Raw genomic sequence first — 14,001 nt, 5'->3', positions numbered from 1 at the left:
AACACACACGCAAAATATGAAAAAACACAAAAAAATGTGCAAACCGTAAAAAACACAAAAACATGAAAAAAGTGGAAAACACGAAAATGTGAAAAAAAATGAAAAACGTGAAAAAATCGAAAAACACGAAAACATGAAAAATGTGTTTGTAACGTTTTTTTTATGGTTTTCCGTGTTTCCCAAGTTTTCTTGTTTTTTCCGTTTGTTCACGTTTTCGTATTTTTCACGTTTTGTCATGTTATTGTGTTTTATTTTGTATTTTTTCGATTTTTCACGTTTTAGTTTTTCGGTTTTTCTCCTTTTTGTTTTTTTTCGCGTTTTTGTATTTTTCGTATTTTGTTACTTTTTCGTGTTATTCACGTTTTTCCATGTTTTTCGTATTTTTTCATATTTTTTTGTTTTTAACGTTTTCGTGTTTTGTTTGCGTTTTTCGCATTTTCATGTTTTTCAAATATTGTCACGTTTTTGTGTTTTAGCATTTTTCGTATTTTTTCGCATTTTCGTGTTTTTATTTTTCATATTTTTCAATATTTCGTGTTTTGTCACTTTTTCGCGCTATTTCTATTTTGTGTTTTTCATGTGTTTGCTTTTTTTTGCATCTTCGTGTTTTTCGCATTTGTTCACGTTTTCATGTTTTTCGCGTATTTTATTTTTTGCATATTCTCGTGTTTGTAATATTTTCACATTTTTCGTGTTTCATATTTTTCGTATTTTTTACATTTTTTAACGTTTTCGTCATTTTTCCATTTTTCACGTTTTATATGATATAAATTATGGATTGACCAAAATTTATAAGATCTGGGAAAGTGATAAGAGAGAAGATTGAGGATTTAATGGAGGATAATTTTGTAAATTACAAAAATATAATATTAGGAATAGGCTATTCCTAACCTAAATTGAAGAATAGCTATTCCATGAAATCAATGAATAGGGATTCCATGGAATAACTATTCCATAAAAAAAATCAACCAAAGGTGGGAATAACTATTCTTTAGGAATAGGCTATTCTATTCCCCCTATATTCCGCGAACCAAACGAGTCCAAAGGTCCAAGTACAAATCCTATTTTTGTCAAAATTTATATATATATATTTTTAAGTAAACATGTCTAAAAGCAAACCGGACCAAATCGTTTAACCAGCACCGGGTCAACCGGTTCACGGTTGAACCGGTCGGTTTGAGCGGTTCTGAACGGTTTTTAAGGATTTGACAACCGGATGACCTCCGACCCAGAATTGTGAACGGTTCTGGTTGAATCGGGTTGGATTGGCCGGACCAGTCCGGGTTTGATAACCTTGGAAAAAATAGCTAACTGAAACCGATGACTAGTTTAGTGGTTTTCATTTCAAAAGTAGATAGTCAACCGAAAACCTTTTTTTTTTTTGGCTGTGTATGTTGTGATTAAAAAGACAAATATTAACTTTAGTTAGTTGGTTGTAGACCTGTTTACGAGCCTCACATTCATAAATCTGTCTCTTATGAGTCGGACTTATACATGTATATTTGAGAATAGGTCTAATGTGGCTCGGTTCCACTCAGGCCCGCATATAAAATGTGTTTTTCTGTTACCTTTGGGTCTCTCCGAGGAGCTGGAGCGTATGTTTAATTCTGTCGTAATACCCTGAATCAGTATAACACACTATGACAGGAAGCAACGGGGTCTCGCCTCCTAATAATATATACTATTCTCCTTATACTTGGATTCGGAATCGTGGGGACATCGTGGGTTCATGGGTTCCTAGTCGGATTAGGTCATGGGTTTCAAGTTGGATTAGGTTAGATTGGGTATTATAAATACTCCATTATGTAAATCTAATTTGTAATCTGATTTTCACCTCCTAATAATACTATTCTTCTTCTGCCCGTGGACTAGCCAACACAACGTTGGTGAACTACGTAAATCTGTATTTTTTGATTGTTTATTATTTATTTTTCGTTAATTCCGTACAACAAATTCATTTTCTTAGTGCACGAATGGGAAAGAAATTTATTTGATGGCTGAGTTGGGATTCTATATGTGCAAACCTAGGATATTGAAATATCAACATTGATTTTTATGTGGAAGTATCTAGCAAATTAGACTAATCTAAATTAATCTATTTGAAATATCTAAGATTAGTCATAAAAAAAATCTTTAAAATGTGGTTCTAATTTATACAAGTTTAAGGCTATGATTTGTTCAAGTTTGTGGATGAGATTTGTACAAGTTTGTGGTTTAAAATGCCCTGGCTAAACCTATTGACGGTCGAGGGGAAATTTCAGCTTCTTCCATCTTTGTATAAATAGGTATTGAGGTTGTGAGTTTTGTGTAGGAAAAATTGAGAGAGTATAAGCAAGTGATAAAAATAAATTGAGTGTAGTGTATAAATTAGTGTGGTGAGTTGGGTCATAATATATAGTGTAAAATTTCAGTTTTAATATAATAAATAAAGATTGTTCAATTGAGTCCTTCATTTAATAAGCGGTATCAGAGCGAGCGGTCAGGGACCGGTACGTGGTCGAGTGCAAGCAAGCGGTCAGGAACCGGGAGTCGGGTGTTTCAAAAGTTCGCGATCCGGGATCGTGGTGGTACGAGGTATTTTTAGCGCGCAGTCCGGGACTGTAAAAATTATTGGTCGGTGTTACTTGGTTAATTAAAGGAGATAACCAAGTCGTGGTGGCAGACATGTCTACCTCGGTAAGCACTTTGGAAAAACTCAATAATAATAATTATAGTACTTGGAGTACTCGTATGCAATTTTATTTGCTCGGCCAAGATTTGTGGGAGACTATTAGAGAAAATGAAACAGCGCCTCCAACGGAACAAAATGACCTTAAGAAATGGAAGGTCAAGTGTGGTAAAGCTATGTATGCTTTATCAATTTCGGTGGAGGACGATTTGCTGCAACGCATCAAGGATGCTAAAAACCTCAAAGAAGCATGGGACACTCTTGCCGGATTATTTGCAAGAACGAACGATGCCAAGCTCTAACAACTCGAGAATGAGTTACTGTCGGTCTCACAAAACGACATGACAGTGAGTCAATACTTTACTAAAGTTAAAACTTTATGTAAAGAAATTTCAAAATTAGATCCTGAAAATAAAATTACTGAAACAAGAATGAGAAGAATAATAGTCCATGGGTTGCGTTCCGAATTTAATGCGCTTGTCATAGCAACCCGTGGATGGGCTAAAGAGCCAAATTTAAATGAATTGGAAAATATTTTGGCTAATCAAGAGGCCCTGGACAAACAAATGTCTAAAGTCTCAGTTAATGATGAAGATAAAGCTCTTTTTAGTAATAAGAATAGCAAGGATCCGGACACCGCGAGATCGAGAAATGGCGGAAGGTTCAAACAACAGGATAGATGGCAGAAAAGTCCACAAAGAAGGAGTTGGCAACAAGGGGGAGCTCACCATACTCACAACTATAATGAAGAGGACGAGAAGGCATATCGACGAAAGAACAATCAGTGCTATGTTTGTGGAAAACGAGGTCACTATGCACGAGATTGTTGGTACAAGAAAGTAGAAGGAAACGACGTTACATCCGCACATGCTCAAGAAGGAAGCGAAGAAGAATGAGATTTCCAAGCTTCAAGTGCCATGGTAGAGCCGATGATATGTGATCCAGTCAAATCATCCATAACAAATGGAAAGAAAGAGCAAGCGTTTGTTGTTGGGCAGCAAGAGGAAGAGGAACCAGTGAGACGATTGGATTCCGTTCAGTTCGTCAATTCTATACGGATCATTGAAGATCTAGGTGGCCATGAGGAACCACTAAAGGAGCGTTCCAATGAAGAAAGAAATAAGAGAGATGTCCGAAAGGAGTTACCGGCTTCATGCGAAACGCCACTAGACAAAAGAGAGGTGATGACAAAGACGATGTCACGAAAAGGGAAGATGGTGAAGGCTAAGTCAACAGGTTCACCAAAATGGTCCTCACCCAAGGAGAGGGTGAAGTCTATGCTAATGCAGATGTCCAAGGTTCAAAAGCCAAAGCAGATAGTGAAATACAAGATGAACAAAGCTAAAGGTGTTGTTACGTCGAGAAAATGTAAGCAAAATGCCTACAATCAACAAAGGTTCACTAAGAAGGCAATCATCAAGGAGTTAGTATTGCTGGAAGCTCTAGTAAAGAGTTTGAGCGAATTAGCTAAACTAGGGAAGGCTTGGCAATATTGGCTAGAAGGACGACGACAACAACCGAAGAGAGATTACAAGTATGCGTCGAGGCGACGTAAGTTGATGGAGATCAACAATGAAGAGTGCGACAATCCCAACGGAGTGGGAAAATCCAATCGTGTCATAAACGACAAAGAGAAGCGTGAAAAAGTCATGTTTGGTAAAGAAATGCAAGTAATCGAAGAAGTTACGGTAAAAGAGCCTACAACACATAGAGAAGCATCTTTAAGCAAGAAATGGAAAAATGCTATGAAAGAAGATTTCAGAAAAGCATCTTGGAACGGTTAGCATATACGAACTATTAAAAATCAATGTTGAGGGGGAGTATTGAAATATCAACATTGATTTTTATGTGGAAGTATCTAGCAAATTAGACTAATCTAAGTTCTAGATTAATCTATTTGAAATATCTAGGATTAGTCATAAAAAAATCTTTAAAATGTGGTTCTAATTTATACAAGTTTAAGGCTATGATTTGTTCAAGTTTGTGGATGAGATTTGTACAAGTTTGTGGTTTAAATTGGTTCCATCTTAGTATAAATATGTATTGAGGTTGTGAGTTTTGTGTAGGAAAAATTGAGAGAGTATAAGCAAGTGATAAAAATAAATTGAGTGTAGTGTATAAATTAGTGTGGTGAGTTGGGTCATAATATATAGTGTAAAATTTCAGTTTTAATCTAATAAATAAAAATTGTTCAATTGAGTCCTCCATTATATTTAACATAGGATGAGTGGGGCTTTAGTTTTAAAAAAGCTAAGAGATTTCCATTTTTCAATGCTTGGTAGGCAAGGTTGGAGATTTATTACTGATCCTTCTTTTTCTTTTCGTTCTCGTATATTTAAAGCATGGTATTTCAAAAAATGTGATTTTTTAGATGCGTTAAGGGTTCAAATCCTAGTTATGTGTGGTCAATCTTTTGGGAAGCTAGAGAATTGTTAAAGAGCAATTGTAGATGTCTGGTTTGGTAATTGTTTAGATATAAAGATTAGGCATGATGCTTAGGTGGTTGGAAAACAAAATGGTAAAATTACTTTTATCGTTACTCCTAATATTGATGAGTCTACAATTTCATCGTTTTTTGAGGTTGAGCGTAGAAAATGGGATGTGGGGATTATTCGCAACTTAGTCAATTTAGAGGATTGTCATAACATTTTTGGTTCTGTTCTGCATGATAATTTTTGCTTGAATTGTGTTTGGAATTAGAAGGTTATCTTCTATGGAAAGCTGCTAAAAGCATTCTTGGTATTGCTTTTACTTTGATACCGAAGCGTGTGAATATTAATCCTTTGTGCTCTTTGTGTCATCAGAAGTCTGAGTCTATTATATATGCATTCTTTTGGTTATTGTCAACATACTATGGCAATCTGGGACGTTTTTGACATTATCGGGTTAAAGAAGTTCAATTTATTGAATTTTGTATTCGATGAGTTTTGTGTTTAACGATTTTCCAACGGATAATGCGTGATTTGGGGTATATGGTAATTTTTACAAATTTAATATTTGATTATGTGAGAAAAAATTTCATGGCATTATTCACCATTTTTTGAAAAACATAATCATTTATTAAATTGAAGAACAAAAAAAATAAAACTATAAATGTTCAAGTGAAAGAAAGAATATTTTGAGGCGTGATGAGATCATTCTCCTTAAGAGAAATTTTACCTCAATCGATAATCGTATCAAAAGATACAATAAAAGTGTGAGTCAAACTCTAACACCGTGTATCGAATTATCATTAAAAAAATCAAGAAATAGGACCAACGAATCGAAACAAAAGTTTTAGAAGTTGAAGAAAATCTAGCGCAAAGGAATTTTTTTTTTTTTTGAGTGTGTGTGGATGTAATGACGTTGCTTTCTACTTTCTTGTACTAGAAATCTCATGCATAATGACCTCTTTTGCCACAGACATAACACTAATTGTTCTTACGCCGATACGTCTTATCATCTTCTTCATTATGGTTGTGACTTTGGTGAGGTACCCATTATTGTCAATTCATTATTCATAGATTTTTTTTGCCATCTGTATTCTTTAGATCTTTCTTTGAATCTCGATCTCGTGGTTTTTATATCCTTTCTCTCTTTATTACTAAAAATATTGAAACTTAGACATTTGTTTATCTAGAGCTTCTTGATTTGATTAGCCGTAATATTTTCCATTTCATTTAAATTTGACTCTTAGCCCATCCACGTGTTGCTGTGACAAGCATGTTAAATTACGGACGCAACCTATGAACTATTATTTCTCATACCCCTTTCAGTATTTTATTTTCAAGATCGAGTTTGAAATTTCTTTACATAAAGTTTTAACTTTAATAAAACATTCATTTACTGTCGTGCCATTTTGCGATACCGATAATAACTCGTTCTCGAATTGTTGGAGTTTGACGTCATTTTTCTTTGCAAATAATTCTGCTAGAGTGTCATATGCTTTCTTCAGGGTTTTATCATCATTGATGCGTTGCAGCAAATCATCCTCCATCGAGATTAATAAAGCACACATTGCTTTAGCAAATTTGACCTTCCACTTTTTAAGATTATTCTGTTCGATCAGAGGCATTGTTTCATTACCTCTAACAGTCTCCCATAAATCTTGGGCAACAACAACAACAACAACAACAAATCCTTAGTCCCGAAATGATTCGGGGTCGGCTAACATGAACCATCATATAAAACCGTGAAATCAAGTCGTGTCAGCGACACAAATTCGCTCCCTCCACTCCGTCCTATCCACTATCATATTTTCCTCAATTCCTAGTAAATTCATATCACTCTCGATCACCCTCCTCCAAGTTTGCTTAGGTCTTTCCCTACCCCTCACCACTACATCTCTTTGCCACTCTTCGGTTCTCCTAACCGGCGCATCAAGCGCTCTACGTCTCACATGGCCAAACCACCTTAGTCGGGTTTCTCTCATTTTATTCTCAATAGATGTGACCCCTACTTTTGTCCTAATTATTTCATTACTCACCCGATCCTTTCTCGTATGACCACACATCCATCTCAACATACGCATCTTTGCCTCCGACATCTTATGGATGTGGCAGTGTTTCACTGCCCAACACTCCGTACCATATAACAATGCTGGTTTAATTGCCGTCCGGTAGAATTTTCCCTTCAATCTATTAGGCATGCCGGGGTCACAAAGGAAACCCGTAGCACTCTTCCACTTCGACCAACCAGCTTTAATCCTATGAGCAACTTCTCCATCCATTTGGATAATAGATCCTAAATACCGAAAGTAGTCCGAGGCCTGAACAACTCTCCCATCTAGGGTGATTGTCCCTGCCTCCCTACTCCTATGGCCGCTAAACTTACACTCCAAATATTTTGTCTTACTTCGGCTCAACTTAAAGCCTCTAGAGTTTGTCTCCATAGTTCCAACTTCCTCTCCACTCCTTCTTTCGTCTCATCAACCAACACAATATCATCTGCAAATAGCATGCACCATGGTATACCATCTTGAAGTGAACTTGTTAGTTCATCCATAACGATGGCAAAAAGAAATGGGCTTAGTGCGGAACATTGATGCACTCCAATCGTAATAGAAAACTCTTCAGTCTTCCCAACACTAGTACGTACACTCGTGCATGCTCCCTCATACATGTCCTTTATGATGTCAATATATTTCCGCGAAATGCCTTTCCTTATCAAGGCCCACCAAAGTACTTCCCTTGGTACCTTATCATATGCTTTCTCCAAGTCAATGAAAACCATATGCAAGTCTTTCTTCTTATTTCGATAGTGCTCCATTAATTGTCTCATTAGATGGATGGCTTCCATAGTTGATCTTCCCGGCATAAAGCCAAACTGGTTTTCCGAGATCTTCACCGTCCTCCGTAGCCTTTGTTCGATCACTCGCTCCCAAAGTTTCATAGTGTGACTCATTAATTTGATTCCCCGATAGTTGGCACAATCCTGGACATCGCATTTGTTCTTATACAAAGGGATTAAGATACTTTTCCTCCATTCTGATGGCATCTTATTGTTTCTCCAAATTTTGTTAAAGAACATCGTCAACCATTCGATTCCTCTTTCTCCCAAACATCTCCAAATCTCAATTGGGATGCCATCAGCTCCTACTGCTTTCTTCAACTTCATCTTACTTAATGCCATTTTGACTTCACCCTTTTGAATTCTCCGCATGCATTCATGATTTATCATATCGTGATGGATACTTATATCTCCAACATCTTGTCTGCGATCTCCATTAAATAAGTCATCAAAATAGGACCTCCATCGTTCCTTGATATCCTTATCTCCAACTAGGACTTTCTGGTCCACATCCTTCACACATTTAACTTTTCCGAGATCTCTCGTCTTCCTATCTCTCATCCGAGCAATTCTATATATGTCTCTTTCCCCTTCTTTCGTATCCAATCTTGTATACAGATCCCGATTCACCTTTGCTCTAGCATCTCGTATGACCTTCTTTACTTCCCTTTTAGCCTCTTTGTATTTTTCGTAGTTCTCGTCACTCCTACATTTCTCCAATATTTTATAGGATTCTCGCTTACTCTTTACTGCTTGTCGTACTTCTTCTGTCCACCAAGATGTGTCCTTACCCGGTGGCATGCTACCTTTAGATTCCCCTAGAACTTCCTTTGCTACTTTCCTTATACTATGCTCCATCTTAGTCCATATCGAATCTATATCTAAATCCATATTACAAGTCCACACATCTTTTTTGGTCATCTCATCCACAAATTTTTGTTGATTCTCCCATTGCAATTTCCACCACTTAATCTTAGTCTCTACTTGTGGTGTTTGTTTTCTTATACATTTCCTACTTCGAAAATCAAGCACCACTACTCTATGTTGGGTTGTCGTACTCTCACCCTCCTTACAATCAATATAACTCTTTCTCCAAGCACTCCTTACTAAGAAGAAGTCAATTTGGCTCGCATTACCACCACTCCGATAAGTCACTAAGTGGGATGTTCTCTTCATAAACCATGTGTTCATGATACTCAAGTCATAGGCTAATGCGAATTCCAAAATATCATTTCCTGCTTCATTCTTATCTCCAAAAACATACCCTCCATGAACACTCTCAAACCCATCTCGCCTAGAACCCATGTGTCCATTGAGATCACCCCCCAGTACCATTTTTTCATCCCTAGGAACCTGTTGCACCACTTCCTCTAAGTCCTCCCAAAAAGCTTGTCTTATAAAGATATCTAATCCTATTTGTGGCGCATATGCACTAATGACATTCACAACCTCATCCCCTATCACTAGCTTAACACTCATAATTCTATCGCTCTTCCTAGACACCGCTACTACATCATCAATATACTCCCTATCAATAAGAATACCTACTCCATTTCTACCCTTATCCTTTCCTGAGTATCAAAGCTTATAACCCCAAGGAGCTATCTCTCTAGCCTTGGCTCCAAACCACTTGGTTTCTTGTAGGCACATTATATTTATTCTCCTCCTCTTCATAACATCTACAATTTCAGCTAATCTTCTTGTCAAAGAACCTATGTTCCATGTCCCAAAGCGTAACCTACTACCTTTACCCCTACCCCTACCATTACCGTGGACTAGCTTATTTACCCCCAACCCCTTATATATTTGACACCACCCCCGGGTCTTGGGGTGGCGCGCCGCTTCGAGGCGACGACCTAGCAACCCTTGCACATTTATCACTACACCCTGGTCTAGGAAGTGCAGCGCATCGCTGAGTAGGGAACGCCCCAACGATTTTTATAATAGGGTAAATTCCAAAAAAAACCCCTGTGGTTTGATTTTCTTCCAAAAAAACCCTTGTGGTTTGTTATTACAAAAAAAGGACTGTGGTTTGCGCCGTTACCCAAAAAACGGAAAATGGCTTAATGGTGTTAAAATGCTGACGTGGCACAGGGGTAAAGTTGGAAATTCGATTTTTATTTTATTTTTTTCCTCTCTCTCTCCTCCTCCTCCTCCTTCTTCTTCTCTCCTTCTCCTTCTTCTTCCTCTCTTCTCTCATCTTCTTCCTTCTTCTTCTCTCCTCTTCCTCCTCCTTCTTCTTCCTCCTCCTTCTTCTTCTTTTTTTCTTCCATTCTTTTTTTTAATTTCCGATTTCCGAAGAAATCTGGAAAATTCCGAAACTTAAAAAAAAAGAAAAAAAAGAAGGTAGAAGAAGAAGGAGGAAGAAGAAGAAGGAAGAAGAAGAAGGAGGAGGAGGAAAAAGAAGGAAGAAGGAAGAAGAAGAAGGAGGAGGAGGAAGAAGAAGGAAGAAGGAAGAAGAAGAAGGAGGAGGAGAGAAGAAGAAGGAGGGGGAAGAAGAAGAAGGAAGAAGAAAGAAGAGGAGAGAAGAAGAAGAAGGAAGAAAAAGGAGGAGGAGAAGGAGAAGGAGGAAGAAGAAGGAGGAAGGAGAAGAAGAAGGAAGAAGGAGAAGGAGAAGGAGGAAGAAGAAGAAAAGGAAGAAGAAGAAGAGGAGAGAGAAAAAAATAAAAAAATTCAAATTTCCAACTTTACCCCTGTGCCACGTCAGCATTTTAACATCGTTAATCCATTTTCCGTTTTTTGGGTAACGGCGCAAACCACAGTCCTTTTTTTGTAATAACAAACCACAAGGGTTTTTTCGGAAGAACATCAAACCACATGGTTTTTTTTTGGAATTTACCCTTTATAGTATGGTTCATGTCATAAGATGTGGCTAAGTTTTACGCTGGCCGCCACAAACCTACCGCAACCCTCCTCCTTTGTCCGGACTTGGGATCGGCTGTAGAGGCCACCAAGTGGCCCTCACAGGCGGAGTTTCCATAAATCTTGGGCGAGTAGATAAAATTGCAAACAACTACTCAAAGTACTATAATTATTAGGGTAAATTTTAAATAAAACCCTGTGGTTTCACTAATTTTCAGATATAGGACTGTGGTTTACTTTTTGTCAAAAAGTAAACCACAGTCCTTTATCTGAAAATTAGTGAAACCACAGGGTTTTATTTAAAATTTACCCTAATTATTATCATTGATTTTTTCTAGAGTGCTTATCGAGGTAGATATGTCAGCGATGACTATTTGATATCTCCTTTAATCAACCAAGTGTATTTGGTCCCATGCAATATTTTTCATAGCCTCAGACTGCGCGCTAATAATATCCCGAACTACCATGATCTCGGATAGTGAACTTCTAAAGTACTCGACTCCTGGTCCTGACCTTCTGCTTGCACTCGACCACGTATCGGTCCCTGATCGTCCACTTTGACACTACTTGTTAAGTTAAATGGATAACTAAATTGATAATAATATATTTAATTTGTATTAGAATGAAATTTGTATATAACTAACGGGGCGTTTGGTATTCTATTGGGATAGGGATAGGGATAGAAATTGAGATAAGGATATGGATAAATGGTTGGGATAAGGATAAAAATATGATAGTCGAGAATTATTATTCAATGTTTGGTATGTGGGATAGGAATGAAGATAAAATGATACATTTTACTATTTTAACCTTATGTAAACTACATAAGGTTAATTTGAGGGATAAGATAGACTTTTCCATCCTATTAAAGTCGTAGGAGCTTATCCCACCTCCTTATACCACCCCCCTCCTGGGTATAGGATTTGAGGGATAAGAAGCTTATCCTTCATTCCTGTCACTCTTATATCTCCCAAACAAATACGGGATAACTTATCTCGTGTTGTTTATCCCAATCCCACCTCCTATATCCCTTCTAACAAACACCCCGTAAGGTTACAAATTTCATATAAATCTCACCCCACTCACACACCCCTTTATTCTCACTTAAATTTGATTCACACCTAACACAAACGCAAACATCCTATTCATACTAAAATATAACAATTTTGAATCACATATTGTTGGTTGATTTTTTTCATAGCATCTTCTACATATGCAATTATTTATAAGCTTAGTACGATTAAAAATCTTCTGAACTTGTCCAAAAAATCTTGATTAGCATCTTGAGCTTATATGATGTCTCGTTAGCCCTTTCAATTTGCTTAAAATAATCAATTGGCCACCTGAATTTGTTTAAAGTGACCTACTGGTCCTCTGAGCTTGATTGCAGTGATCCATTTGCCCTTTGAACTTGTTTAAAGTGATATACCTTGCAATTTGTTGAAATCTTTAAAAAAATTCAAAACTTAAAAAATAAAGGAATAATTCGTAATTTTAAGTTCTTAAACGATGTTTTGTTATTTTTATGGCGTTTTTATAGATTTAAGAGAAACTAACAATTATTACAACATCCCAGTTTTCAATGGATGATAAATCAATGGGTAAATTCCAAAAAAAACCCCTTTTGGTTTGATGTTGTTCCAAAAAAACCCTTGTGGTTTGTTATTACAAAAAAAAAGGACTGTGTTTTACGCCGTTACCCGAAAAACGGAAAATGACTTAACACCGTTAAAAAGCTGATGTCGCAAGGGGTAAAGTTGGAAAATCGATTTTTTTTTACCTCTCTCTCTCTCCTTCTTCCTTCTTCTTCCTTCTTCGTCTCCTTCTTCTTCTTCTCTCCTCCTCCTTCTTCTTCTTCTCTCTTCCTTTTTCTTCCTCCTTTTTCTTCTCTCTTCCTTCTTTTTTTTCTTTTTTTTTATGTTTCGGAAATTTCCAGATTTCTGGAAATTTTCCAGAAATCTGGAGTCTATTTTTTTTCATCATCACCATTTTCTTTTTTCATCATCTGACAGTGATGTATACATATTTGTTCTACGTGATGAAATTCTTCTGAAATCAAATATTTTGCTCTCTATTTAAACAGTTTTTAATCCCCAATTAGTTGTGAGGTTAGCATTAAAAATGGAAGGAGAGCCGACAGAAAATCTCTTAGCCAACAGAGATATTGAAGAAATAGAAGAAGAAGAAGTGAAATTGAAGGAGAAGATATGGTCAGAAATGAAGAAGATGTGGATAATTGCAGGACGTGCTATTTTCACCAGATTATCCACTTTTGGTATCTCCGTTATTACTCAAGCTTTCATCGGACGCATTGGCTCCATAATTTCCGAAACATAAAAAAAAAAAAAGAAGGAAGAGAGAAGAAGGAGGAGGAAGAAGAAGAAGGAAGAGAGAAGAAAAAGGAGGAGGAGAGAAGAAGAAGGAAGAAAGAGAAGAAGAAGGAAGAAGGAAGAAGGAAGAAGGAAGAAGGAGAGAGAGGTAAAAAAAAATAAAAAATAAAAAATAAAAAATCGATTTTCCAATTTTACCCCTGTGTCACGTCAGCTTTTTTAACACTGTTAAGCCATTTTCCGGAATTCTTGTAACGGCGTAAAACACAGTCTTTTTTTTTTTGTAATAACAAACCACAAGAATTTTTTTGAAACAACATCAAACCACAGGGGTTTTTTTTGGAATTTACCCTAAATCAATTGATCACTCTGAGTAGCAACTGTGTGTAATACATCTTCCATATTTAACTTATTTTTTTTACAACGGAGTGATCAAATGATTATATTTTACGGTGGTGAAGCTCTTAGCCTATTGTTTGAGAGCTTACATATGACTGTAGAGGCCACCGGTTCGAATCACATCGGGGTGGGGTGGTTCAGGGGTTTTCCTTTGTCTCTAATGTAATTATGCAAATTCAGGGACTAGAATACTTTGAAAATTCAGGGCTAATCAAGTTTTTTTATGGACAAGTTCAAAGGATTAAATGTATTAAGCCTATTAATTCATTTAAATTAAACTTATTAAATGCATATTCATATTAATTAAATGAAGGCTGCGCATGCGACTATTCATATTCAATTGAATGAACGAAAAGAAGCTGTAAAGTCTCAAACTTTTCAACTATATAAACCCCTCAATTTCTCTAACTTTTATTTCCACCTATAACTTCAAATATGGGAAGTTATAAAGAAGATAATGGAAGAAAGTCGAGT

Source organism: Euphorbia lathyris, chromosome 10 (genome assembly GCF_963576675.1).
Source record: "Euphorbia lathyris chromosome 10, ddEupLath1.1, whole genome shotgun sequence".
In the NCBI taxonomy this organism is placed as follows: domain Eukaryota; kingdom Viridiplantae; phylum Streptophyta; class Magnoliopsida; order Malpighiales; family Euphorbiaceae; genus Euphorbia; species Euphorbia lathyris.
This window is presented reverse-complemented; position numbering follows the sequence as displayed.